Source organism: Bos mutus, chromosome 7 (assembly GCF_027580195.1).
Source record: "Bos mutus isolate GX-2022 chromosome 7, NWIPB_WYAK_1.1, whole genome shotgun sequence".
Classification (NCBI taxonomy): Eukaryota; Metazoa; Chordata; class Mammalia; order Artiodactyla; family Bovidae; genus Bos; species Bos mutus.
The window spans coordinates 50,344,014-50,371,506 of NC_091623.1; the positions used below are offsets into that span (position 1 = coordinate 50,344,014).

General features: G+C 45.6%; 1 protein-coding gene across 2 annotated transcripts in view; it reads right to left on the bottom strand.

The window, feature by feature from the left end:
• RASGEF1C (RasGEF domain family member 1C) overlaps positions 1-10,774 on the bottom strand; it is a 128,716-nt gene extending 117,942 nt beyond the window's left edge. For both annotated transcript variants that reach the window (XM_070374806.1, XM_070374805.1), the window contains exon 1: positions 10,534-10,774. The gene's annotated coding sequence lies outside the window, so the exon portion shown is untranslated. The remainder of the gene's footprint in view (positions 1-10,533) is intronic.
• Positions 10,775-27,493: the final 16,719 nt, after the last annotated feature.

Sequence of the window (27,493 nt, forward strand, 5' to 3'; positions counted from 1 at the left end):
TTACCTCACCTGGGCCTTCCTCCCAATCCATCTAACTTTCATCATTCCTACTATTTGGAATTTTTAAAAAATATCAAGCTCATACAACTTCACAGCAAAAACCAATCATTTTAAAAAAACAAACAATCTGACTTAAAAATTGGCATGTATACCTATGGCTGATTAATGCTGATGTATGGCAGAAACCAACATTGTAAAGCAATTATCTTCCAATCATAAATAAATAAATTTTTTAAAAAGTAAAAAAAATGGGCTGAATATCTGAATATATATTTTTCTAAAGAAGACATACAGATGGTCAAAAGTTACATGAAAAGATGCAGAACATTGCTAAATATCAGGGAAATTCAAATCAAATTCACAATAAGATATCACCTCACAACTGTTAGAGTGGCTATTTTATATATATAAATATATATATTTTTATATTCTTTTAATATATATATTAATATATATAATATAATATATAATATATATATATAATAGTATATATATAATAATATATATAAATATATATATATATTAAAAGAACAAGAAATAACAAGTGTTGGTGAGGAGGTGGAGAAAATGGAATGCTTATGCACTACTGGTGGGAATGTGAATTGGTACAGTCACTTTAAAAAACAGCATGGAGTTTCCTTTAAAAAAAAAAAAGAAGCTTCCAGTTCAAGATGGCAGAGTAGAAGGACATGTGCTCATTTCCTCCTGCAAGAGAACCAAAATTGCAACTAGCATTGACAGGAGAACGATGGAACCCACCAAAAAAGACATCTCACGTCCAAAGAAAAAGAAGCTGCAACAAGATGGTAGGAGGTGCACGAACATGATAAAATCAAATCCCATATCTGTCAGGTGGTGACCCACAAACTGGAGAACAATAACATCAAAGATGTTCTCCCACTCTTGTGAAGGTTCTAAGCCCCATGTCAGGCTTCCCAGCCTGGGGAGCTGACAAAGGGACTGAGAATCCCCAGGGAATCTGACTGTGAAGGCCAGCAGGCTTTGATTACAGCACTCCCACAGGACTGGGAAACAGAGACCCCACTGTTGGAGGGCACAGACAAAAATCGTGCCTACTCCAAGATCCAGGGGAAAGGAGCAATGACCCCACAGGAGACTGAACCAGGCCGACCACTACTGTTGGAGGGTCTCCTATGGAGGTGGGGGTCAGCAGTGGCTCATCGTGGGGACAAGGGCACTGGCCACAGCAGTCCTGGAAGATGCCCTTGGTGTAAGTCCTCTTAGAGGTCACCATTAACCCTACCACAGAGCCCACAGACTCCAGGGCTGGGTCACCTCAGGCCAAACAACTAACAGGGAGGGAGCACAACCCCACCCACCAGCAGATAACAGGATTAAAGTTTTTCTGGGCATGGCCCTACCCACCAGAGCAAGACCCACTCCTTCCCATCACCAGTCCCTCCAATCAGGAAGGTTACACAAGCCTCTAAGCCTCCTCCACCAGAAGGCAGACAGAAGAAGCAAGAAGAACCACAGTCCCTCAGTGGCGAGAACAAAACCACATTACAGAAAGTTAACCAGGATGAAAAAGCAGAGGGTTTTGTCCCACGCAAAGAGGCAAGATAAAACCCTACAAAAACAACTAAATGAAGTGGAGATTAGGCAACCTTCCAGAAAAAGAATTCAGAAAAATAACAGTGAAGATGATTCAAGATCTCAGAAAAAGGATGGAGGCAAAGGTTGAGAAGATTCAAAAAATGTTTACCAAACACCAGAAGTATGAAAGAACAAGCAGAAATGAAAAATATACTAGAAGGAATCAATAGCAGAAGAACTGAGGCAGAAGAACAGATAACTGACCTGGAGGACAGAATGGTAGAAATCATTGCTGCAGAACAGAATATAGAAAAAAGAATGGAAAAAAAAAAAAAATAGCCTAAGAGACCTCTGGGACATTAAGGGCACTAACACTTGCATTATAGGCATCCCAGTAGAAGAAGAGAGAGAAAGGAACCAAGAAAATAATTGAAGAGAGAAGTACTGAAAACTTCCCTAATATGGGAAAGGAAATAGTCAACCAAGTCCAGGAAACGCAGAGAATCCCAGGCAGGATAAACCCAAGGGGAAACACAGAGAGACAAATAGTAATCAAACTGATGAAAATTAAAGACAACAATAAAATATTAAAAGCAACAAGGGAAAAAATAACAAATAACATACAAGGAACACCCATCAGGTTATCAGCTGATTTCTCAACAGAAATTCTATGAGCCAGAAGGGAATCCATATATTTAAAGTGATGATAGGGAGGAACCTACAACCAAGAATACTCTACCCAGCAAGACTCTCGTTCAGATTGGATGGAGAAATCAAAAGCTTTCCAGAGAAGCAAAAGTTAAAGAGAATTTAGCACCACCAGACCAGTTCACTTCAGTTCAGTCGCTCAGTCGTGTCCAACTCTTTCTGACCTCTGACACCAGGCTTCCCTGTCCATTACCAACTCCTGGAGCTTGCTCAAACTCATGTCCACAGAGTCAGTGATGCCATCCAACCATCTCATCCTCTGTTGTCCCCTTTTCCTCCTACCTTCAATCTTTCCAGCATCAGGGTCTTTTCCAATGAGTCTTCCCATCAGGTCGCCAAAGTATTAGAGCTTTAGCTTCAGCATCAGTCCTTCCAATGAATATTCAGGACTGAGTTCCTTTAGGATGGACTGCTTTGATCTCCTTGCAGTCCAAGGGACTCTCAAGAGTCTTCTCCAACACCACAGTTCAAAAGCACCAATTCTTCAGCACTCAGCTTTCTTTATGGTCCAACTCTCATATCCGTACATGACTATTGGGAAAACCGTAGTTTTGACTAGACAGACCTTTGTTGGCAAAGTAATGTCTCTTCTTTTTAATACGCTGTCTAGGTTGATCATAGCTTTTTTTCCAAGGAGCAAGCCTCTTTTAATTTCATGGCTGCAGTCTCCATCTGCAGTGATTCTGGAGCCCAAGAAAATAAAGTCTGTCACTGTTTCCACTGTTTCCACATCTATTTGCCATGAAGTGATGGGACTGGATGCCATGATCTTAGTTTTTTGAATGTTGAGCTTTAAGCCAACTTTTTCATTCTCCTCTTTCACTTTCATCAAGAGACTCTTTAGTTCCTCCTTGCTTTCTGCCATAAGGGTGGTGTCATCTGCTTATCTGAGGTTATTGATATTTTTCCCAACAATGGCTGTCTGAGGAGGCCTTACAAATAGCTGTGAAAAGAAGGGAAGTGAAAAGCAAAGGAGAAAAGGAAAGATATATCCATTTTAATGCAGAGTTCCAAAAAATAGCAAGGAGAGATAAGAAAGCCTTCCTCAGTGATCAGTGCAAAGAAACAGGAAAACAACAGAATGGGAAAGACTAGAAATCTCTTCAAGAAAATTAGAGATACCAAGGGAACACTTCATGCAAAGATGGTTATCAGCTGATTTCTTAACAGAAACTTTACAAGCCAGAAAGGAATGTTACCATATATTTAAGGTGATGAAAGAGAAGAACCTACAACCAGGAATACTCTACCCAGCAAGACTCTCACTCAGATTTGATGGAGAAATCAAAAGCTTTACAGACAAGCAAAAGTTTAAGAGAATTCAGCACCACCAAACCAGCTTTACAATAAAGGCTAAAGGAACCTCTCTAGGAAGGAAACAAAAGAGAAGGAAAAGACCTACACAAAATAAACCTCAAAAAATTAAGAAAATGTTAATAGGATTATACATATTGATAACTACCTTAACTGTAAATGGATCAAGTGCACCAACCAAAAGACATAAGCCTAGCACTTCCACTTACCACATCACTCTGTTCAATCCCTGAAATTTTATGCAATTATTTCAAATTATTAGGTTAATCATGCTTCCATTACAGTTTGCAACTGTAATTATCTTTTATTTTTTGTCTGGGTATTGATTGTGAAAACTGATAAACATCTTTTACTACTGTGATTATGTAATCAAGATTGCCAGGAGAAATATCAATAACCTCAGATAAGCAGATGACACCACCCTTATGGTAGAAAGCAAGGAGGAACTAAAGAGCCTCTTGATGAAAGTGAAAGAGGAGAGTGAAAAGGCTGGCTTAAAACTTAACATTCAAAAAACTAAGATCATGGCATTCGGTCTCATCACTTCATAGCAAATAGATGGGGAAACAATGGAAACAGTGACAGACTCTATTTTTTTGAGCTTCAAAATCACTGCAGATGGTGACTGCAGCCATGAAATTAAAAGAGGCTTGCTCCTTGGAAGTAAAGCTAAGACCAACCTAGATAGCATATTAAAAAGCAAAGACATCAATCACTTTGCTGAAAAACGTCTGTATAGTCAAAGCTATGGTTTTTCCAGTAGTCATGTATGGATGTGAGAGTTGGACTATAAAGAAAGCTGAGCGCCAAAGAATTGATGCTTTTGAACTGTGGTGTTGGAGAAGACGCTTGAGAGTGCCTTGGACTGCAAGGAGATCAAACCAGTCAATCCTAAAGGAGATCAACCCTGAACATTCATTGGAAGAACTGATGCTGAAGCTGAAGCTCCAGTACTTTGGCCACCTGATGGGAAGAACTGACTCATTGGAAAAGACCCTGATGCTGGGAAAGATTGAAGGCAGGAGAAGGGGATGACAGAGGATGAGATGGTTGGATGGCATCACCAACTTGATGGACATGAGTTTGAGCAAGCTCCAGGAGTTGGTGATGGACAGGGAGGCCTGGTGTGCTGCAGCTCATGGGGTTGCAAAGAGTTGGACATGACTGAGCAACTGAACTGAACTGACTGAAGTATTATTCACTTAATATAATTGTATCATGATTAATCAACAGAAAATAACAGAATTCTGTATCATCAAAACTACCATTTAATAGAAAAACCTATAATCATTTTTTAAAATCCACATGCATAATAGAGTTATCTTAGAATTTTTTGAAAAAATACAAATGCCCAGGTACCTCCAGATATGTTTCTAACAAGCAGCCATATTTAAAAACAACAGATTATATGAGGATCTTTTACTGTTATCTAGTTTGTTTTCCTTTTCTATTTCCTATTCAGTGCTTCCATTTCATTTAGTTTATGTTTTCCAATTTCTCCATGTCTTCTTTTTTGTTGTTGTTCTTTCTCAAGACTTTATCTAGTAGAAAAGGTTTTTTCACACACACACCACATACACACACACATACATATATTATACATATAAATATTTTAGAAAATTTATGAATTTTTGCCTAGCTAAAAAATCCATGATATTTTGATTCCACTTGTTTGACTTAGTATGTGTAGAATGTGTAGAATGCTACATTTCTAATTTATATTCACACAAAACTCTGATATGGTTCCATGCTTTTTAGCATCTAGTATTAGTGCTAAAAGTCTAGGCAATTTATCTTAGTGATTAAAAATATTTGTGAATGAGGCTTGAAACTTCTAAACCAATTCAGAGAATATAAAGAAATACTAAATTGTAAACAAAACAAAACAAAAAAAACAGGAATTAGCAAGAGATACCTAAAGTTCAGATTTTGTTCAAATTTCATAAAGTTTCATGCCACTGTCCATTATTCATTTTCATATCTTATTCAAGACTCCACTTTGTATTTAAATGCATTGAGTAGCTTCAGTTGTGTGAAATAAATTATGGTAAACTCTTTTCTCATTATTAGACAATATTAGACAAATATTGTCTAATTTTTCTTGTTATGGCTTCTTAGAAACATCCATCATTTAATTTCCAAATACATGGGATTTTGTTTAAAGTATCTTTAATATTAATGTCTCATTTCAATGCTTTATTCTCTGCAAACATCCTCTGTGTTTTTTTCAGTCTAAGTTATTGAAGCTTTTGATGGCTAACTTGAAGATCTCTCTTGGTAAACGTCACACTGCACTTAAAAATATGTGGGTTATTTTCAAATATCTTCAATATTGATTTCTAACATAATTCCATAGTCATAAGAGAACAGACTCTGCATTCAATATCTTTAGATCATGTAATTTTTGCACCTTGTTTTATGTCCCTGAATATATTTTAGTGTTTCCTAATTTACAATCTATGGGAACTTGAATAGAATTTGTATCATACTGTTGTGTGAGAATTGTATAAATCTTAATTATGTTGAAAAAAGAAATAAACAAAAAGATATAAAGCCATGAAAAAAAAGGTATGATGGGGGAAAAAGTTTTCCCCATCATAATAGGAACAAACGAGGTAAAATATTCATGAATAAACTTGACAAGGACCATGAAGAAAACTTCAAAATGCTCCTGAAAGTGGTCTTAAACAAATAAAAAAGTAAGGAATCTTGAATACAAATGAAGACATTCCTTATTTTTGGACAAGATGACTCAACTTCATAAAAACATCAATTATCCTGAAGTTATACATAAAGTTAATATGGTCCTAACAAAAGATATCAGTTAGAATAGCTAGGAAAACCCTGAAATAAAAGCAGTGGAAGGAAGATTAGTCCTATCAGACATCAAAACATAATAATGGGAATTGAGTTCAATCTCTTTCCTCTATTGCAACAGCTGTAGATACAGTTTTCCTTGCTGTTCACACAGACACACACAGCGTAACTCCTACATGTGACACCAGCACACAAAGGGATAAAGCTGTGTGACAGACTAGAAACAGGTCCAGCTGCATTTGGATATTTAGTATATGACACAAATGCATTTCAGATCACAAGAGAAAAGATGGCCTTTAAAAAAAAGGTTGGGATAGATATTTGGAAAAAGATTATTGGATCTGTAAACTAAGCACAAAACCAAAAGACTTTTAGGAAACAGAGGTGAATTCCATCACAGTTGGGTTGAGAAAAGCCTTTCTAACTAGGATTCAAAATCTAGATGCAATAAATGAAAAGAATGACTAAATTAATGGTCTCAAAACAGAAGCTCTTAATGGTAAAACTCACTATGAATGAGTAAAAAGAAGCCTGGGAGAAATAGTCACAATTTAACAAAGATAAAGTACTAATATTTCTAATACGTATTTTAGACAAAATTTTAAATCCAAAGAAAAGAACACCCTCAAATCCAAAAGGAAATGGACAAAATATATAGACAGGCAATTTACAGAAAGAAGATGATCAAATGACTCATAAACAAATGAAAAGCTAATTTCACTCATAATAATTGAAATGTAAATTATAATGTATTGAAACACTATTTACTGGCTCTCAGGTCCATGCAGGTGTGGGGAAAACAGACACTGTCACACCTGCTGGTAGGAGTGCAGAATTTGGGGAGAGGGAAATCAAGAACAGTTAACAAAATAAATACTTATTTACTCTTCCTTCTTGGAATCAATAATATGCCTCCACAAATACAAGCAACCTATGTGCAAGGTTATCTATTATTCCATTATTTTTAATAGCAAAGGCTTGTTAAAAAAAAACCCAAATGTCAATGCACAAGATAGTTGAATAAGTATGGAACAGCCTCAGAATGGAGTACAATGTGGAGTACAAAGGAATGAGGAGCATCTCTATGAACCAGTAAAAAGACATTTCTAATTGAAAAAAGCAAGGCACAAAAAAGATATATATATACTAACTTTTGTAATAATTTATAAGTGGCTTACTTAACAAAAGAGACCCAGGAAGAATAAATCTGAAATTATTTCAAATACCATAGTACGGGAACAAGAAGAAAGAGGCAGGAATGGGATTGAGACTTCAAATACAGCTTTTTTTTTTTCTTAGTTTTGACCTTTGGACCATGTAAAACAAATGTTCAAAAATTAAATTATATCATAAAGGGGAAAAAAATGAATTGTGTGCAAACAGAAACAGATGAAACTAATGGTATATCAAATTGATAACATATTTACATAGTGCTGACTTGACAGCCAAAGAAATCCTGAACGTGACCTGGTAGGTTATGGTTGGTTTGGATGTAGTGATTCTGAAAGTATTTTGAGTGTATTCTAGGGTTAAGCAAATTATTACTGAGAAATGGAATATTGCCTGCCATGTCAGTAAACAAAGGATGTCACAGTCATTAGCAATTGCAGCCAGCACGGACAGTGAGCTGGTGAGCCCTGAGGGAACTCAGGAAAGAAGAATACCTGCCCTCTAGCAGCCATCAGACTGTAGCCACTCCCCATGGTGAGCCCTGAGGAAACTCGGGATTTGAAAACACAGGATACTAGCTGAGGAGCATATCAAAGGAATGATTTCAGTAAGCCCAGACTCTTGCATCTTCCCATACACAGAAAAGTGCTAGGTTCCTTAACATGAGATATCTGGTTTTCTTTAATTTACAGTTATCTTTTGACTTTAGACTACTTGCCCTCTGTTGCAAAACTTCTATATAACCTGGCTCCCCCTCTTGCCTCGTTGGAGCAGTTCTCTCAGGGTTACTTGAGATGCTGCCTCCTGGGCTTAAGTCCTAAAAATTTCCATCGAATAAAATATAACTCAACTTTTATATTGATATTTTGGGGGAACCAGATTCTTATTGTAGGAGAAAGGAGATGGAACTATTAACTTTCAGTTTTAAAAAAGCAGTTCTCGGTTCAGTCCACTGAGAAGGTCTAGGGTCAATGATGCCATGGTAGCAATGAGCATTTCTATCTAATGCTCAGATACTGGTTTCTAACCCCCACCACAACCCCACTAAAAGATACCAAGGCTTCTTGAGAAATGGCTGACTCTAGGCCTGGGTCAAAGTACAAGTCAGAGCTGGATTAGCTCAAAGACTTAAGGGAACATATGAAAGGATGCAGAGATCCACCTGAACACCCAGCATCTCATCTCTACACATTCGGGGCAGGCACTCCTTCCCCTGCCAGGCACAGGGAGGTCTGAGATGGGCACCCGGAAGGATGCAGGAAGACAGGTAGGGCTTCAGACCAAACTGGTTCTCTTGTCGGCCACAGCTAACAACCCCATCACCTGCAGAAGACCCTGCCCTTCTTGAGCCCCTGGCTCTGCCAGGACGGCAGACTCCACATCTGGCAGCCGGTTGGCTATCCTTGAGAATCTCTGGCAGACTCCACAGCCTGCTCCCTCTCCTGCTCCTGAGAGTCCTCTCCACTCACCTTAGGGACATCCTTTCAATACTCAAAACTCGAAACCCTCCAGTGTCTGTCCATCGCACCTGGAGGAAAGGTCAAACTCCACAGCTCACAAAACTGGCTCTGTTTCAGCTCCTCCCTCCTCCCACCTGTGCCTGCTTCAGGGGCTTGCATCTTTGGACCGTTTGTAGGAGTCACATCACAGCCGTGGTCAGTGGTCACGGCTCAGACACATCCTCTCTGACCAGGGTAAGCCTCTCCTCACCCCCTCCTCAGTCTCCACCCTAATTACGGTTTTTTTTTTTTTTTTTCTACCACTTATCTCCTGCCATTACCTTGGCTTTTCTTTAGATGACTTATTCAGCTCCCCTCTCCCACATCTGCTTGTAAGCACTCCTCAGGGCCAGCAGCAGACAGCACACAGGAGGTTAAGGAATGCAATGCTGTAGGCAAGTGAGGCCACAAACCCAGGCCCCTCCTGGTTACTTGGCACAGTGACTGGAGTACGGCTTTTGGAACCAGTCCTACCATGGTTGAAACTCCAATGGTCCTGAGACCTTGAACAAGTCCTGTGACTGCTCTAAGGCTCAGTAACTTCAACTAAGACGGAGACACAGCACCCGCCCTGCAAGCAAATCTTCCCAGGACACTGCTCTGACTCCTGAGACTCAGCAGAGCACCTGCCTCAGAGAGCCAGGAGACAGGGAGTGAGGTGAGCCCCTCCATACCCCAAGCTGGCTTGTCTGTCTTTTTAACATTGCTCCCCACGCTGAGCCTGGGGCAGGGGCAGGAGCCTCCCTGGCCTCTTCCCCTCCAGGCCTCCCAGTCCCCGCCTGGACGCAGAGGGGAGCGGACTCCAGGTTTCCTGGCCCCGCCCACCATCACTAATGAGGAACACACCCAGAACCCGGAGCTGACCCCATTGCCCCTGCAGGCTCTCTCGCATCGATCCTTTCCTCAATCCTATCCCAGCTTTAGAGCTGACAACATCCTCTTCTCCCACACACAAGGCCCTCTGCCATCTTCACAAGCAGTCGGCAGGTCAGCCTTCCTGTTCCCATTTCACAGTCCGGGAAACTGAGGTCTCGTGTTGGGTAGGCTTTGGGCCCAGGCTGGCTTTTCCTGCCACTCGAGCAGCTGAGGAAGCTTGCTCCTCGCGCCAAGGCGAGTGGCGGTGCTCGCGCGGCAGAGTGAGTCACGAGCCCCGGCGGCCGGGGGTGCGCGCTCCGCCGGTCTCCTCCTGGCGCCTTCCCCGCGCACGCACCCGCGCCCCGCAGCCCCTCCGCCTCCATCGTCTCTGCCGGAGGGGCGCACACTTCGGCGAGCCGGGGCTCCCCGGCCCCGCCAGCCGGCCGGCCACGCGCACTGTCACCCACGCGCGCCTGTGGTCAGCCCGCGAGTCCCCGCCCGAGGCCCGGACACCTGCCGGCCCGCGGGCTCGCAGCCGCGCCTCTCAGCGTCCAGACCCGCCGCCGCCGCAGCTCCTCCCGCGCCCCGCCCGCAGCGCCGCGCCCCGACTCACCGGCTCCCGGCGCGCCCCGTGTCGGAGCTCGGCCCATGGGCTGAGCCTGCCGCTCCCTCTGAGCCGGGGCGCCGCGGACCCTGCCGGCCGGCCGCCGCCTGCCGCGCGCGGCCCGGGGCGCAGCTCGCCTCACTTCGGCGGCCGCCCTAGAGGCGCGGCGCGGCGCCCCCTCGCGGCCGCACGGGGAAGGCTGGGCGCGCAGAGCTCCGGGTGGGGCTGCGGAGGACCCTGCCGCGGGGCTCCCTTTCCCGCTCCCTTCTGAGGCCACCCATCCCCGAGGAGTCCCCGCTCACCCCGCCTCTCCTCTGCTGCGGGCCTCAGGATCAAGGCCGTAAGTCCAGCCCTGCATTCAGGACCCTCCGCTGTGGTTCGCCTTCCACCCCCTGGAGGTGGGACCCACTACAAGCATCAGATGGCACCCTCACGTCATGGCTCCTGCTGGATTCTGCAGCTGAACTGGCCCCTCCCCACTACCGACTCTCTCACCTGGAAAACCCCTGGCAGCCTAAAATCCGGTGCACCTCTTTTACAGGCCGCTCCTCTGGACTCTCCTCCTGTGATGGCCGCTGATCTGTGGTTTGTCTGTGCTCCCTGTCTGGTGGGCACAGGGTGGGCATCAAAGGATGGGAAGAATGCTTATCACCCTCCAAGCGTATCGGGGAGGTGGTCCTAGGAACCAGCCTACTGGGAGGGTGGCTCACCACTCTGAAGACACTGAGCTGCTAGGAGGATAACCGGTTGCTATTTCACTTTTAGAATTGGGGGGAGGGAGCCTGAACAAGATTGGGTGACCTTCCTCAGCTGGCTCCTGCTGGACATTAAAAGTGTCCTGGTTTGTCCCAGTGTAAAAGTCAGGGTATCTGTCCTTTGCTTCAGTCAGGACCTACCTGAGGAGATGTGGCAGGTTACCCAACCCAATCAGCTTTAGCAAAAATAATTTATTGGCTTCAGTTCAGTTCAGTTCAGTCGCTCAATCATGTTTGATTCTTTGTGACCCCATGAACTGCAGCATGCCAGGCCTCCCTGGCCATCACCAACTCCCGGAATCTACTTAACCCATGTCTATTGAGTCGGTGATGCCATCCAACCATCTCATCCTCTGTCGTCCCCTTCTCCTCCTTCCCTCAATCTTTCCCAGTATCAAGGTCTTTTCAAATGAGTCAGCTCTTCGCATCAGGTGGCCAAAATATTGGAATTTCAGCTTCAACATCAGTCGTTCCAATGAACACCCAGGACTGATCTCCTTTAGGATGGACTGGTTGGATCTCCTTGCAGTCCAAGGGACTCTCAAGAGTCGTCTCAAACACCACAGGTCAAAAGCATCAATTCTTCAGTGCTCAGGTTTCTTTATAGTCCAACTCTCACATCCATACATGACCACTGGAAAAACCATAGCCTTGACTAGACAGACCTTTGTTGGCAAAGTAATGTCTTTGCTTTTTAATATGCTGTCTAGGTTGGTCATAACTTTCCTTCCAAGGAGTAAATGTCTTTTAATTTCATGGCTGCAATCACCATCTGCAGTGATTTTGGAGCCCAAGAAAATAAAGTCTGACACTGTTTCCACTGTTTCCCCATCTATTTCCCATGAAGTGATGGGACTGGATGCCATGATCTTAGTTTTTTGAATGTTGAGCTTTAAGCCAACTTTATCACTCTCTTCTTTCAATTTCATCAAGAGGCTCTTTAGTTCTTCATCACTTTCTGCCATAAGGGTGGTGTCATCTACATATCTGAGGTTATTGATATTTCTCCCGGCAATCTTGATTCCAACTTGTGCTTCCTCCAGCCCAGCATTTCTCATGATGTACTCTGCATACAAGTTAAATAAGTAGGATGACAATATACAGCCTTGACGTACTCCTTTTCCTATTTGGAATCAGTCTGTTGTTCCATGGCCAGTTCTAACTGTTGCTTCCTGACCTGCATACAGATTTCTCAAGAGGCAGGTCAGGTGGTCTGGTATTCCCATCTCTTTCAGAATTTTCCAGTTTATTGTGATCCACACAGGCAAAGGCTTATGAAGCATTTATTGGCTTATGAAGCATTAAAAGCCAAGATATTCTGCTTTCAGGAATTGTTAGGTCCAGACACTTAAACACTATGAATAGGAATCCACCTTTCCCTTCTCCTAGACCTGCTATGTCTGGGTTGACACTGTCAGAAAGAGCACAGCTGCCTGATATTCCCAGGAAACCACAGAACTGCCACACACTCTGAAGAGGTCGGCTCTGGCCATTTCCAAAGTCCTGAAGAATGAGGATTACCGGCCTAGGTGTTGCCTCCCTGGAACCAAAGGTGAAGTAGCCCTTGTGCTCAGCCTGAAGATGGAGTAGGGAACTACTCTAGCATGCGCCAAAGGCTATTTGTAGAAGACCAAACAAATAAAAACAGCAATGCTCGTATCTCGTACCGTTGGCAAAACTGAGGCCTGGAGACAGAAGGCATCTGTCTGGGGCACATAGATGTATTAGGGCAGGTGAGTTGGATGGGCTGGGCAGGGAGCAGCAGAGCTTTATAACAAGGCTAGGGCCAGAGGCTGGTCCCAGTGAGGGTCATGCCTGAGACCAGTGTCAACAACCTGGCCGCGGTGAAGAGGAAGGAGAAACAGGAAGGTTGGGGGAGATTCCCAGCATTTAGATTCTCCTTGGGGCTTAGGTACTAAGACCAGTCCTGAGGCCAGTGAGCCTTCTCGGATTCTCACCGCATGCCTGGAGCCCTCAGGTCAGGCCCTGCATGCCTGCTGGAGGCATGCTGGGGTTCTAGGGAGAGAGGGCTGCATGAGAAAACTCGGAAGAGTGAGCCCACTCACCTGTGACTTGCTGGGGCCTGAGCAGCACTTCAGGGCCCCCTCACAGAGTGCAGCTCAAAGGAGAAGGGCAGGTCTCTCCCCACCCCACCCCTCTCTGTGAGCAAAGGCTTGGGGACCACTGAGGAGCTGTTGTCACACTGGGTGAAGTGGTGGGGCTGCTTGAAGTTAGGGCAGTGCTTGGTGGAGGAACTGGAACCCCAGGGTGGACTTGCCTGTGGCCACCCCGCATGTCTCAAATGGCTGAGTGAGCAGGGCTATTCCTGTGACAGGGAAGAAGGCTGTACCTCCTGATGCCTCCTGCAGCCTCTCTCACTGTCCCTGAGGTCAGGGCTGTGTTGAGGGTACAGCACGCAGTCCTTGAACTCAGCCTTGAGGCCAGCAGGGAGTTCTGCTCTGAGTTGTCCCCAGCTTGCGGACACTGGCTGCAGGAGCCATGCCTGCACCCTGGGAGAAGACTGGGCCACCTCAGGCTCCATGTTTCCCCAGCGCCTCCCTATCCCGCCTCATCCATCAAGTCCCTTTGGCCTGCCCTACTCCAGCCCTATCTTCTTGCTCCAGTCCTTGCCCAGGGACAAGCCCCAGACAGTCCGGTGCTGGGACAGAGGGTGAGTGACCTGGGGAGCTCTCAGCTCAGTCTCCTCTGCCTGAGCCCTGCCCTGAGACACACCTCCGGTGGATATTTCCTGAGGGGCTGTGTGTGCCGTGCGCCGTGCTGGATGCTGGGATCCTGCAGGGAGCAGGACATGTGGTTCTTGCCACCTCAGAGCCCACTATTCAGAGAGAGGAGACTGAAGACAAATTCTACACACAAAAGGATAATAAAATGAGCCTTTCAGAGAATGCTAAGTGCCATGAAGTCACCAAGACAAGGTGAGGTGGTGGAGTGTGTCCGGGCCTACTTTAGATGGGAGGGCTCAGGAAAGGCCTCTCTGCCCATAGGGGGTCTGCGCTGAGACCTGTAGGAAGAGCCAGCCCTACAGGGTCTGTGGGAAGATGATCCTTGCTAGAGAGGGTAGCAGGAGCAGTGACCCCGTGGCCAGCATGCGTCCTGCTTCTGTGACAAAGAAAGGAGGTGGGTGTGCCTGGAGGAGAGGGTGGGGAGGGTGCAGAGGCCCCGGTGGAAGCAGTCGGGGCCAGGCTGGGCCTCCTGGCGGGCAAGGAGCTGGGACTCCGTTCTCCGGGTGTGGCCCAGGGTAGGCTCCACCCCAACCCCATTGGTAGCCCCTCCAGCAGGAGGCGTGCTGGCTGTGACATCCATGAGGCCTTTCCCGGCACCCCCGGCGCCTGCTTTGGCCGTCCATGGTCCAGACGGCATCTCCCACACACATCTGACTCTGGGGCCACCTGCGTGTGTCCTACCCGCCCAGCACTGGGCTGGCAGGGCTGGAGTCCTCGTCCTCTGAGGAGGCCACCCCTGGACCTGCTGCGCTGACCTGCACAGGATGGAGGAGACGGCAGGCAGGAGGCATCTGAGAAGCACACGCCCTGGTCCGGGGCAGGGGCTGGGGGCGTGGATGACGGTAACATGCGGAGAAGGTGGGAGAAGTGAGAGGCAGCTGGGTGTGGCCAGGGTGGATGGGGGACTTGCTGAGACTGTGGGGCCAGAGAGGTACTGGGGGGCCATCTGGAGGCAGTGGGACTTGTGGGTGCAGAGTCTGGTGTGGGCCTTCATGAGGTGGAGGAAGGCGAGCCTGTGGTCCCCACTGCCACAGACACACAGTGGCTGCAGCCTGCGAGGGCCCTGCAGTGTGTGGGCCCCAGTGCTTGGTCCACCTGCGGCAGGCGACTCAGGAACCAGATCACACCACGCGGGCTGCCAAGCACTGTCCCCCGTAAAAGCAGAGAACACTGAGGACAACTGCAGCCTCTGGCAAGTGCATTTTATTAGTGAAACTCCTAACTCACCCATTCTTGGATCTGATGAAAACTCATCCTTTCTCGCTGCCACCGAGGTCAGATTGCTGTATCCTGTATCAGTGCTGTAGCCTGTGTTGAGGGTGCTGTGGTCACCACCTCCCGGCAGCTTCTTGAGCTGAGTGGGGTCTGGTGAACACGCTCCACAGTTAGGATGGGAGCCCCAGGTGAGGCTGACGCAGCAGAAGATGGGTCACACTTCGAGAAATGCTGATTACAAGGGGTACAGGGTGAACCCGCCCATAATGGCCCCCAGAGATGCCCAAGGCCTAAACCCCAGAACCAGTGAATATGTGACCTTCCATGGTAAAAGGAACTTCGCAGGTGTGACTTTGAGATGGGGATTACCTCAACCCAGGATTGCCCTGGATTATCAAGGTGAGCCCCAAATAATCAGTGGGTGCTCAAAAGCAGAAGAGGGAGACACAAGAAGAGTCAGGGAAAGAGATGTGAGTATGGAAGCAGGGTCAGAGAGATGCTAGCGACTCTGCTAGTTCTGAGTGTGGAGCAAGGAGCCATGAGCCAAGGAATGTGGGAGGCCTCTGGTGGTTGTGAAGGCAAGAAACGAATTTTCCCCTAGAGCCTGTAGGAGGAGCCAACCTTGCTGACACCTGTTTTAAGCTCAGTGAGACCCAAGGGAGACTTCTGACCTACAGAACTATACACGAATACACTTGCATGTGGCTCAGTGGTAAAGAATCTGCCTGCAATGCGGGAGACATGGGTTTGACCCCTGGGTTGGGAAGATCCCCTGGAGAAGGGAAAGGCTGTCCACTCCAGTATTCTGGCCTGGAGAATTCCATGGGCTGTATACTCCATGGGGTCACAAAGAGTTGGACACGACTGACCAGCTTTCACTTGTTTTGAACCAGTAAGTTTGTGGTAATTTGCAATAGTGGTAATGGGAAACTCAGACACTGTTCCACAAAAGAGGCTCAGAGCAGGCAGGCGACTTATGGAGGTGGCACTGCAAACTGGGGGCCCAAACCCCGCATACTTCCCATTAACTGCCCTAGGGGCACAGTAGGAGGCAGGGAGGTCAGGATCAAGCTGCTGCCCTCAGAAGGGCCCACACTGGGCAGAGTGGATGTGTATTGGGCCTTCCTTGGGAGCTCATTTACAGCACAGATGAGCAAGCCTTTGGACTCAGAGGGCCTGTGTGGGGACCCGGGAATCTGCATCACAGCATCAAGATGATTTTGTCATTATTGTTCAGGTGCTTAGTCGTGTCCAACTCTGCGACCCAGTGGACTGCAGCACACCAGGCTTCCCTGACCTTCACTATCTCCTGGAGTTTGCTCAAACTCATGTCCATTGAATCAGTGATGCCGTCCAATCATCTTATCCTCGGTCTGTCACCCCCTTCTCCTGCTTTCAGTCTTTCCCAGGGTTAGGGTCTTTTTTAATGAGTCAGCTCTTCACATCACGTGGCCAAAGTATTGGAGCTTCAGCTTCAGCATCAGTCCTTCCAATGAATATTCAGAGTTGATCTTTAGGATTGACTGGTTGGATCTCCTTGCAGTCCAAGGGACTCTCAAGAGTCTTCTCCAGCACCACGGCTTGAAAGCATCAATTCTTCGGTGCTGCGCCTTCTTTATGGTCCAACTCTCACATCCATACATGACTGCTGGAAAAACCATAGCTTTGACTATACAGACCTTTGTCTGCAAAGTGATGTCTCTGCTTTTTAATATGCAATCTAGGTTTGTCATAGCTTTTCTTCCAAGGAGCAATCATCTTTTCATGTCATGTCTGCAGTCACTGTCCACAGTGATTTTGGAGCTCAAGAAAATAAAAATCTGTCACTGTTTCTGTTTTTTTCCCCATCTATTTGCCATGAGGTGATGGGACCAGATGCCATGATCTTAGTTTTTTGAATGTTGAGTTTTAAGCCAGCTTTTTCGCTCTCCTCTTTCACCTTCATCAAGAGGCTCTTTAGTTCCTCTTCACTTTCTGCCCTAGGGGTGGTGTCATCTGCATATCTGAGGTTATTGATATTTCTCCTGGCAATCTTGATTCCATCTTAAGCTTCATCCAGCCTGGCATTTTGCATGATGTACTCTGCATATAATTAAATAAGCAGCATGACAGTATACCACCTTGACGTACTCTTTTCCCAATTTGGAACCAGTCCATTGTTCCATGTCTGCTTCTAATTGTTGCTTCTTGACCTGCGTACATATTCCTCAGGAGACAGGTAAAATGGTCTGGTATTCCCATCTCTTTAAGAATTTTCCACAGTTTGTTGTAATCCACACAAAGGCTTTAGCAGTCAATGAAGCAGAAGTAGATTTTTTTCCTGGAATTCTCTTGCTTTTTCTATGATCAAATGGATGTGGTCAAAATGGTTTACTGACCTTCAATTTTTTAGAATCTACCAGCAGAATAAAAACACAGTAGGTGATTTTAGGACAGCCAAATATCCTAAATGTGATGCTGGCAACCTTGATCGTGTAAAAGTGTGTGTGATCAATGTGGCAATGGGAGCCCAGGTTTAACACCCATCTGGTCAACTGGGACCTCTGGAGGCTGCCACAGAGGCAGTGACATGTGGCTGCAGCTGCAGTGTAGCAGGCTCAGTCCAGGGAGAGGTAAAGGCTGGGTGGTGGCTGGACAAGAGTGGAAGCCATGAGCATCACGGCCACTGCTGAGCCATCTGTTGTAGATGGAGCCAGCAGGACTGGAGACTCCTGACCATGGCATCCGGTCCCATCACTTCATGGGAAATAGATGGGGAAACAGTGGAAGCAGTGTCAGACTTTATTTTTGGGGGCTCCAAAATCACTGCAGATGGTGACCGCAGCCATGAAATTAAAAGACGCTTGCTCCTTGGAAGGAAAGTTATGACCAACCTAGATAGCATTTTCAAAAGCAGAGACATTACTTTGCCAACAAAGGTCCGTCTAGTCAAGGCTATGGTTTTTCCTGTGGTCATGTATGGATGTGAGAGTTAGACTGTGAAGAAAGCTGAGCACTGAAGAATTGATGCTTTTGAACTGTGGTGTTGGAGAAGACTCTTGAGAGTCCCTTGGACTGCAAGGAGATCCAACCAGTCCATTCTGAAGGAGATCAGCCCTGGGATTTCTTTGGAAGGAATGATGCTAAAGCTGAAACTCCAGTACTTTGGCCACCTCATGCGAAGAGTTGACTCAATGGAAAAGACTCTGATGCTGGGAGGGATTGGGGGCAAGAGGAGAAAGGGATGCCAGAGGATGAGGTGGCTGGATGGCATCACTGACTCGATAGACGTGAGTCTGAGTGAACTCCGGGAGTTGGTGATGGACAGGGAGGCCTGGCGTGCTGCGATTCATGGGGTCGCAAAGAGTCAGACACGACTGAGTGACTGAACTGAACTGAACTGAACTGAACTACCCAGGCAACCTCTTGTCCTCAGTCGTCAGCTCAGTTGGAGTAACCATTTGTGTCTTGTTAATGGGACATAGAAGCCTCTCAGCAGGTGTCTGTTGAAAAATGAAGGCATTGCAGGGGAAGAGGGGACAGAGGCAGTCCTGGAAGTGGGGGCTCTGGGGAAGCATCTCGGCCCAGATGAGAAGTCCGACATAGTTGTGCAGAAGGATGCGTTTTGATTTTGTGCAGAGTTGGCGGTGAGTCCTTGGGGAGTGGGACTTTTTGCCTCCAGCTAGCTGCTGGGCTGTTTCTAAACCAGGGGATTGGGAAGAGACTTGGCCAGGTTGCCTGCCTGTGCTCAGCCACAAGCCCCACATCCTCCCATTGTCACCATCCTGACCGCCCCAGGGTCTCGGGTCTGATGGTCCGAGGCGGTCCCTCATGGCTATCATACCCTGTGCTTCTCTGTTAGCTCAGCCATGCACATTTGACCATTTGATGTCTCCTGCTTCTCCCAGACAGAGAAGGCAATGGCACTCCACTCCAGTACTCTTGCCTGGAAAATCCCATGGACAGAGGAGCCTGGTGGGCTGCAGTCCATGGGGTCGCTAAAAGTCGGACTCGACTGAGTGACTTCACTTTCACTTTTCACTTTCATGCATTGGAGAAGGAAATGGCAACCCACTCCAGTGTTCTTGCCTGGAGAATCCCGGGGATGGGGGAGCCTGTTGGGTTGCCGTCTATGGGGTCACACCGAGTCGGACACGACTGAAGCGACTTAGCAGCAGCAGCTCTTCCTAGAATAAGCCTTGCTGCTGCTGCTAAGTCGTTTCAGTCGTGTCCGACTCTGTGCGACCCCAGAGATGGCAGCCCACCAGGCTCCGCCGTCTCTGGGATTCTCCAGGCAAGAACACTGGAGTGGGTTGCCATTTCCTTCTCCAGTGCATAAAAGTGAAAAGTGAAAGTGAAGTCGCTCAGTCAGGTCCGACTCTTAGCGACCCCATAGACGGCAGCCTACCAGGCTCCTCTGCCCCAAAGGAAATTCTTTTCTATTCAGTTTTCTGAAAGTTGAAAACCTAAACAAAAATACGTTATTTATTGAAACAATTGTGTTGAGTCACCCTTGAATTTGGAAATAAACAACACAATCTTGGATTCAGCCAGGGGCCATGAAAAAATAGCATAATCTTGATCTCTCTTTATCCAATTTTGGAATCAAGATTAATCCAAGATTAATTAATTAGAAAGATGGTGATGATAATCCTGTATACGAGACAGCAAAAGAGACACTGATGTATAGAACAGGCTTATGGACTCTGTGGGAGAGGGAGAGGGTGGCAAGATTTGGGAGAATGGCATTGAAACATGTGAAATGTCATGTATGAAACGAGATGCCAGTCCAGGTTCAATGCACGATGCTGGATGCTTGGGACTGGTGCACTGGGACGACCCAGAGGGATGGTATGGGGAGGAAGGAGGGAGGAGGGTTCAAAAAAAAAAAAAAAAAAAAAAAAAGATGCAGATTCATGGCCCCCACCTCAGACCTACTAAATTGATCTCTGTCCACAGAGCCCTATAATCAGTATTTTCAGCCATGTTCCCTGGGAGGGATATGAGAGCATTAAAAAAAAAAAAAAAAAAAGATTAATCCAGCCTAAACCAAGATGGGTGGCTTTGAAAAGCTAGATAAGATAGTGTGTTTCTTGAAAATTTAGTGAAAACTGATCTGTAAGATTGATTTTTCCTGGAGAGTATTTGGGGGTGGGAGGGGAACTCTTTGACTACCATTTCACTTCCTCTGATGGCCACTGATCCAGTCAGGTTGTTGGGAGGCCGTGCAGTGCAGAGGCTAAGAGTGTGGTGCTTGCACCAGCTGTTCTGGCCTCAGACCCCATTTCTGCATATTCTGGCTGTGGGAATTTATGATTTCTTCCTGCCTCCATTTCCCAAACTTTAAGATGGAGATGATAGCAACCTCATAGAACTGTTGAGAAGATTAAATAAGTTCATATGTATGATGTGCTTAGTATCATCATTCTTGAGACAATTTTTGTGCTTAATTTCTAAAGAAATTTTGTCTACTTCTTGACGATCATCACATTTGTTAGAATACTATAGATTTAAAAAAAATGTCTGTCATAACTTCTTTTCGACTTTGTCTGTTACCTGCATATTCTTTATTTCTTGACCGTATTGCCTAGCTTATTAATCTTTCAGTTTTGCTGATTTTTTTTCTCTCATTTTTATTTTCTAGTTTCTTGTCCCTGCCTTTATTATTCTTCCCTTCTCTGCCTTTGAGCTTGCTCTGTTGGTCTTCTGTCAATCTCTTGAAAACTGAACTCATTTAAAGAAAAAAAAAAACTGTCCTTTTTTGATAAGAGTATTTAAGCCTTAGCTGGATCAAATTTGGTATGCGGTGCAATTCTGAGGTCATGCACTTTTAGGAATATCATAATTTTCCTTATGATTTTCTCTTTCACCTAGATTGCTCTGTGTATTGTTGCTTCCAGATGTGGGAGATATTTTCAAATTTATTGCATTATCATAGAAAAACAGTTGTGTATTTTTAACTTCAGAATTTATTGATCATCCTCTGTGACCTGGTATATAGTCAGTTTCCTTTAAATTCTATGTGTGATCAAAAGGAATTTGCCTATTGGGTATAATATTCTTTATTATGAGTCCAAATTAAATAACTGGCATTTCAGTCTTTTACTGTAGAGGAAAGCATTTACTGAGAGGAAAGCATTCAGATTTCCACTACCTTTTAAATTTACTTATACCCTTGGTACTGTCAATTATCACACACAAACACACACACACACTGATTCTTTAGTAGGTTCTCTTAAGTCATGTGGACACATTTACCCACATGAATGATGCCTATTATAAACACTACTAACATATCCACGCAATATTTATTTACATGTTTATGTATACTTGTAATGGTATACAAGTATACCATAATGTATACCTGTCTTTGTCTGTAAAGTACATGCATAAACCTCATTATTCATGAGTTTACAAACATTAAAAAAATCAGGCTGAATGTAAAAACAATCACTGGAAGGAAATTAGTGACTATGTATCAGCATAAACGTGTGTATATAGGAACATATGTGTCTATATAAGTGGATGTGCATGCATGCATGTGTAATAACTAACTGCATGTATGCAGACAAAGAAGGCTCAAGCACATGTGGTAAAATGTTGACCTTTGGGGAGCTGGGGTAGGGAAAGATATACAAGAACTTTTTGGGCTATTTTTGCAACTTTTCTGTCAGTTCGAAATTATTTCAAAATAAAAAGTTAAAAACTTAATGCAGTCAGTCAAAAAGACTGGGCGGAATCAGCTTCCCTGGCCCCAGTTATAGCAATTTAAGTCTCAAAAAGAATGACTGGAAATACTCAAAGATAGAAATATGAACCCTCTTGTGATCCCATCTGAGGCGGCGATTGAACCCACACCCTACTCCGAGCACAGGTTGCTGAAGGGAAGGAACCTGGTGTGGACCCTGCCTTTCCGCCAGAGCTGATGCCAGGAAGCTCTCCCGACAACAGAGTGGTGGTGAAAGATATCAACGGGAGGGATGAATTGTGAAATTCCTGCTCACGGCAAGGATTATCACCTGAGGTTCATAACTGCACTAGGTATATGGTGGATGGGCCCCCTGCCGAAGCAAGCACATGTGGATGACTTTCTAGTTATGAGACAAAACATGAGTGTGTGACAGAGGACTGGATTGGCACTATCTGAACCCAGAGGTCAACTTAGCATCATTGACAGTGGGTCAAGAAGATACTAAACATCTTCTGCTGGGAGTTCATATAAAGTAGCAGGTGGGTCCCAACGTTTCTGGCACCTGGGACAGGTTTTGTGGGAGACAATTTTTCCAGGGACCAGGGAGGGGGATGGTTTCAGAATGATTCAACCACATTACACTTATTGTGCACTTTATCTCTATTATTATTACACTGTCATAATGCAGTAATGAGAGCGATGGGAGGCGGCTGTAAACAGATGAAGCTTCACTCACGCCTGCCACTCACCTCTGGTTCCCCAGTCAACAGTCTAGTTGGGGACCCCTGACCCTTTATATCGGGGAAGGCAATGGCACCCCACTCCCGTACTCTTGCCTGGAGAATTCCATGGACAGAGGAGCCTGGTAGGCTACAGTCCATGGGGTCGTGAAGAGTTGGACATGACTGAGCGACTTCACTTTCACTCTTTACTTCCATGCATTGGAGAAGGAAATGGCAGCCCACTCCAGTGTTCTCGCCTGGAGAATCCCAGGGATGGGGGAGCCTGGTGGGCTGCTGTCTATGGGGTCGCACAGAGTCAGACACAACTAAAGTGACTTAGCAGCAGCAGCAGACCCTTTATATAAAGGACACAATATCACTTAAATTTTATTTAAATAGCCAAAGATGTCAGTGAGTCTATCAAACCTTTGGATATGCTCTCTAGATCCAAGAAATATCAGAGACAGAGGGCATGGTCGATGCAACCCCGTGGAAGCAGCCACACAGAGCTAGGAGGTGCACACACTGCAGGCTGACCTGCCTGACAAGGTAGGTTGGTGTCATGGAGGGTTAGGACAATCTTAAGAACATGACAACCAGAAACCAGACACCAGGAATGCAAGGGCTTCAACTGGATCCTGGCAGGACACACTAGTAAAGGACTCTGGGGACACTGGGGAAATCCCAAGGCCCTGGCTATTAAACCTGACGGAAGTTTACTGATATGGACAGCTGGAGGCCATTCACTGAAAAATGAAAGTTATAAATGGCAGGCACAGCATGACTGGGCTTCCAGGTGGCGCTAGCAGTAAAGAACCTGCTTGCCAGTGCTAATGCAGAAGACGTAGGAGACTCAGGCTTGATCCCTTGGTGGGGAAGATCCCCTGGAGAAGGAAATGGCAACCCACTCTAGTGTTCTTCCCTGGAAAATCCCATGGACAGAGAAGCCTGGCGGGCTACAATCCATGGGTTCGCAAAGAGTCAGACATGACTGAAATGACTTAACATGCACACACAGTATGACCTCATTTGGGCAAAAAGCAAAACAAAAAATCATCTAGGTATGTATGTGTCCATAGAAAACGATCTGCAAGGACAGTTAAGTATAAAGAGTGGTCATCTCCAGATGGAGTAATACGGTAAAAAAAGTATGTTTAGTTTTTCATTCTTGATTACATTTTCGTGTGTGTGTGTACACACACATCTGTATCTTTTTTTTTTTTTTAATTAAAAAAGGAAGTAGATGAGAGAAGAGAGAAGAGAAGGGAGAGAAAATGAAACTGCTTTTCAATTTCTCTTGTGAAGGGGAGCAACTCAAGGGTGATGCTGGGGTAAGCAGCTTTTTCTTTTTCACGCAGGTGACATAAAGATGACAGGTGATGGAGCAGAGGAGGGGGCAGTGATGACACAGGATAGAGGTGATTGTAGCAGTGGAGTTCCTGAAAGGGGCAGGGGTCAGCTCTCATGGGCACAGGGACAGTCAAGGTGAGGAGGGTGGGTAAAGGGAGAGGAGGCAGGCCTCCACTTGCTGCACTCTATCCCTGTCATGTGTGGTGAGGGAGCTCTCTGAGAAAACCTGAGAACAAGCACACACAACCGAGGGTTCTGGTCAAATAGTTGTTTTTTAATAGCATCTTTAGAATGATAATTTGTTGCTTAAAACACCCAAGTCATCAACTTTACAACAGAGAGCTGGACAAACTTAACTATTAGTGAAATTCTATATTGCAGCTCTAGCCTAGATTAAAATCAAATAAAATCAAAGTAGTGTGACTGCCATTAGATGAAAAATGGCAAGGTATGCTCAAGGTGATAAACTTCTAAAGTCATGCCCAGCTTGAGCAGGCTATGCTGGATGGACACAATTCTCTAACAGCCACTGGAGGGCAGCTTGGCCTCTTGTGGAATCACAATTGTGTACTCTTCAAAACACATCACTTTATTCTCACGGAAACAAAATAAGGCCAACACATGTTTCTGCCCAGCTCCCTGCCCACGCACTGACCTGTGAATACTGAGACAGCACTTGGTCACAGTTCTTAGTGGCCACAAGATATCAAAGGTGTAGAAACGAAGGGGAAGCTGGCACTTACTACCTGATCCTCCCAAAAGAAAATAAAAGCATAAACTCTGAAAACCAGTGCAATTGCCAAATTAATTTCTTTTCTTGAAGCAAGCAGATCAGAGGCAGCTGCTGAAGTGTTTTCATTATTTCCACGCACGGTGTCCATCAAGATGCTTCCTCCTGACCTTGTGGCAAGATAACACTCCACAAGAGTTGAATGACAAGTCACTGGGCTGAGAACTCTAGGGAGGAGGCTGGCAAAGTGCTGGCCACGCGGCTCTGGGCACTGTGACTGCTAGGTCTGCCTCAAGGCTCGGTCCTGCCACTCAAGGCAGTCAGTCACCTTGTGGATAAATTTTCAGAAGGCCTGTTCATGCTCATAAAGCTGATGGATGTCACAAGCTGGCGGACAGAATGCTTATGAGGAGTGACAGCATCAGGATTAACCGCAGCATCACACAACCCGGTCATTTTGCTAGACTGCAGGCCCCTAGTGGAACATGGCTTTTAAAGCTCAGGCCACCTGAGACTCTGTTCATGAGTGTGGCCTCCCTTGGAGGGTGCGTGCTCAGGCTGTGCAGAAATATTACATTCACATCTGTGTCCATAATTTTAGGGTACCCTGAGGTTATGAGGCTCTGGGGGCTTTTTCATATGAAAGAGGGTTGTGAGAACTTTGAGTTTAAGCTAGAGAAGGGAAGACTTGCAGCGTATCTTTTCAACTAATGTATTAAAGCCTGTCTCATAAAAATGGGTAGGACTCATTCTATTTCACCCAAAGGAAAGACCTTGGACCAATGGGTGGAAGTTGTGAGAACCAAGTTTTCTGTTCAGTTAGAGAAAGAACTTATTTTGAAATTTATTTCCTTTTGGCCCCACAGGGTCTTCCTTGCTATACATTGGCTTATAGTAGGGGACCAGGGCTACTCCCTAGCTGCAGTGGACGGGCTTCCTCTCACTGCAGGGGCTTCTCGTCATGGAGTGCGGGCTCTAGGGGCACAGGCTTCAGTAGTTGTGGCTCGCGGGCTCCAGGGCATGGGCTCAGTAGCTGTGGTGCACAGGCTCAGCTGCCCCGCAGCACTTGGGATCTTCCTGGATCAGGGGTCGAAACCATGTCCCCTTTACTGGCAGAATTCTTAGCCACTGGACCACCAGGTAAGTCCCAGGAAAGAACTTCCTAACAGTCAAAACTATTAAAAAAAAATGCAGAGGGAGGAGCATTCTCTTCATTAAAACCATCTGAGCAGAGGCTAGATAACTTCTTCAGTGCCTTGAACGGCAATGTGAACTAGAGAACCTCTTTGTCCATTCCTATTCTCGATGAAATCTAAGTGCATAGACAAAATAGAGCCAAGACTGTATTTCAAAGCTCAGCACAGAACTACTTCTTTAAAATGAAGAGATGCATTTAATCATATCTCTGTTTCTATGAATTCTGTATTATAAACCTACAGTTCCTATGTTGCAGCTAAGTTCCATGTGGAAGGAATGCTGGAAACAACCCATTTCACTGAATTGAGTCTCCACATGCTCTTTTGGACACAGAACAAGAACGCCAACTTATGCTGGGGCTGAGAGTAAAAATGTCCCTACCTATACCCAAGATCTGTCTGCAAAAGTGTCGGAACCATTTAGAACAGAGAAGATCAGGAGAACCCTCCTGCAGGCTCTGCTTCCCTCTAAGACCACAAAGCATCTATAAACTGCTTCTACAAAGGGGCTCTTAACATGGAAACCACCAGGGTTCAGGATTCCTCAGAAAGTTTGGCAAAATCTTGTGCTCATGGCCTTTTTCTAAGGCGGGGGGGCGGGGGGGAGTTCACAGTTCTCATTAGACTCTCAAGTGTGTTCATGACTGTAAGAACAGTAAGACCCGCATGAGTGGGACAGCATTCTGAGGGCAGCCCTGTGGTGCCCTTCCCGACGTGGCTGCAGCCTCCTCAACTGTTGTGCAGGGGGTCAGAAAATTGATTCTGAATTTCCTTTCCAATGCTAAAGACCCACAGCACAGAAATGGCCGAGCAAACAGCCTTGTTCACAAGGACTCCCTGGGCCCTGAGGAAACAGTGAGTGACAAGTGCCCAGTGGCTGCTGTGATAGGCATATCCCTCTTAAGTCAGGGTCACATTTGGCTTCAAAGAGATGTTACTGGCCACTTTGTTACTGTTATTATTGATTTGGTTACCAACTTTCCTGATTAAAGACCAAAAACATCAAATAACTGCCTTACTGCCAAAGGTAAGCTTACCACTTAAATACAATCTTCAGGAAAGTATACAGTAAGTTATTTTGAAATACTGATTCTGGGAAAGATCGAAGGCAGGAGGAGAAGGGGACAGCAGAGGATGAGATGGTTGGAGGGCATCACTGACTTGATGGACGTGAGTTTAAGCAAATTGCGGGAGATGGTGAAGGACAGGGAAGCCCGGAATGCTGCAGTCCATGGGGTCATCAAGAGTTGGACGCAACTTAGTGACTGAACACCACCATACCTCCTCCCATTAAAAAAATCCCACAAAAACCTGTATGTACCATTTAAGTCAATAAATGTAAAGTATTTCAGTACTATCTACATTGAAAGGGGGAAGAGGGAGAGAGAGAAATGGAGCCCAGATCATTATCAAGAGACATGTTTTCCTGTTCCATATGACTGTATAGTCACCAAGAGCCAGACGCGACTGAAGGACTTTCACTCTCCTTTCCTAGAGATCTTTAAAAGTAAGACTGATACTGACCCATCTGGAATGATTCTAGTCCTAGCAAGAAGACAGTGAGCCACTGTGCGCCCTTCTATTCCT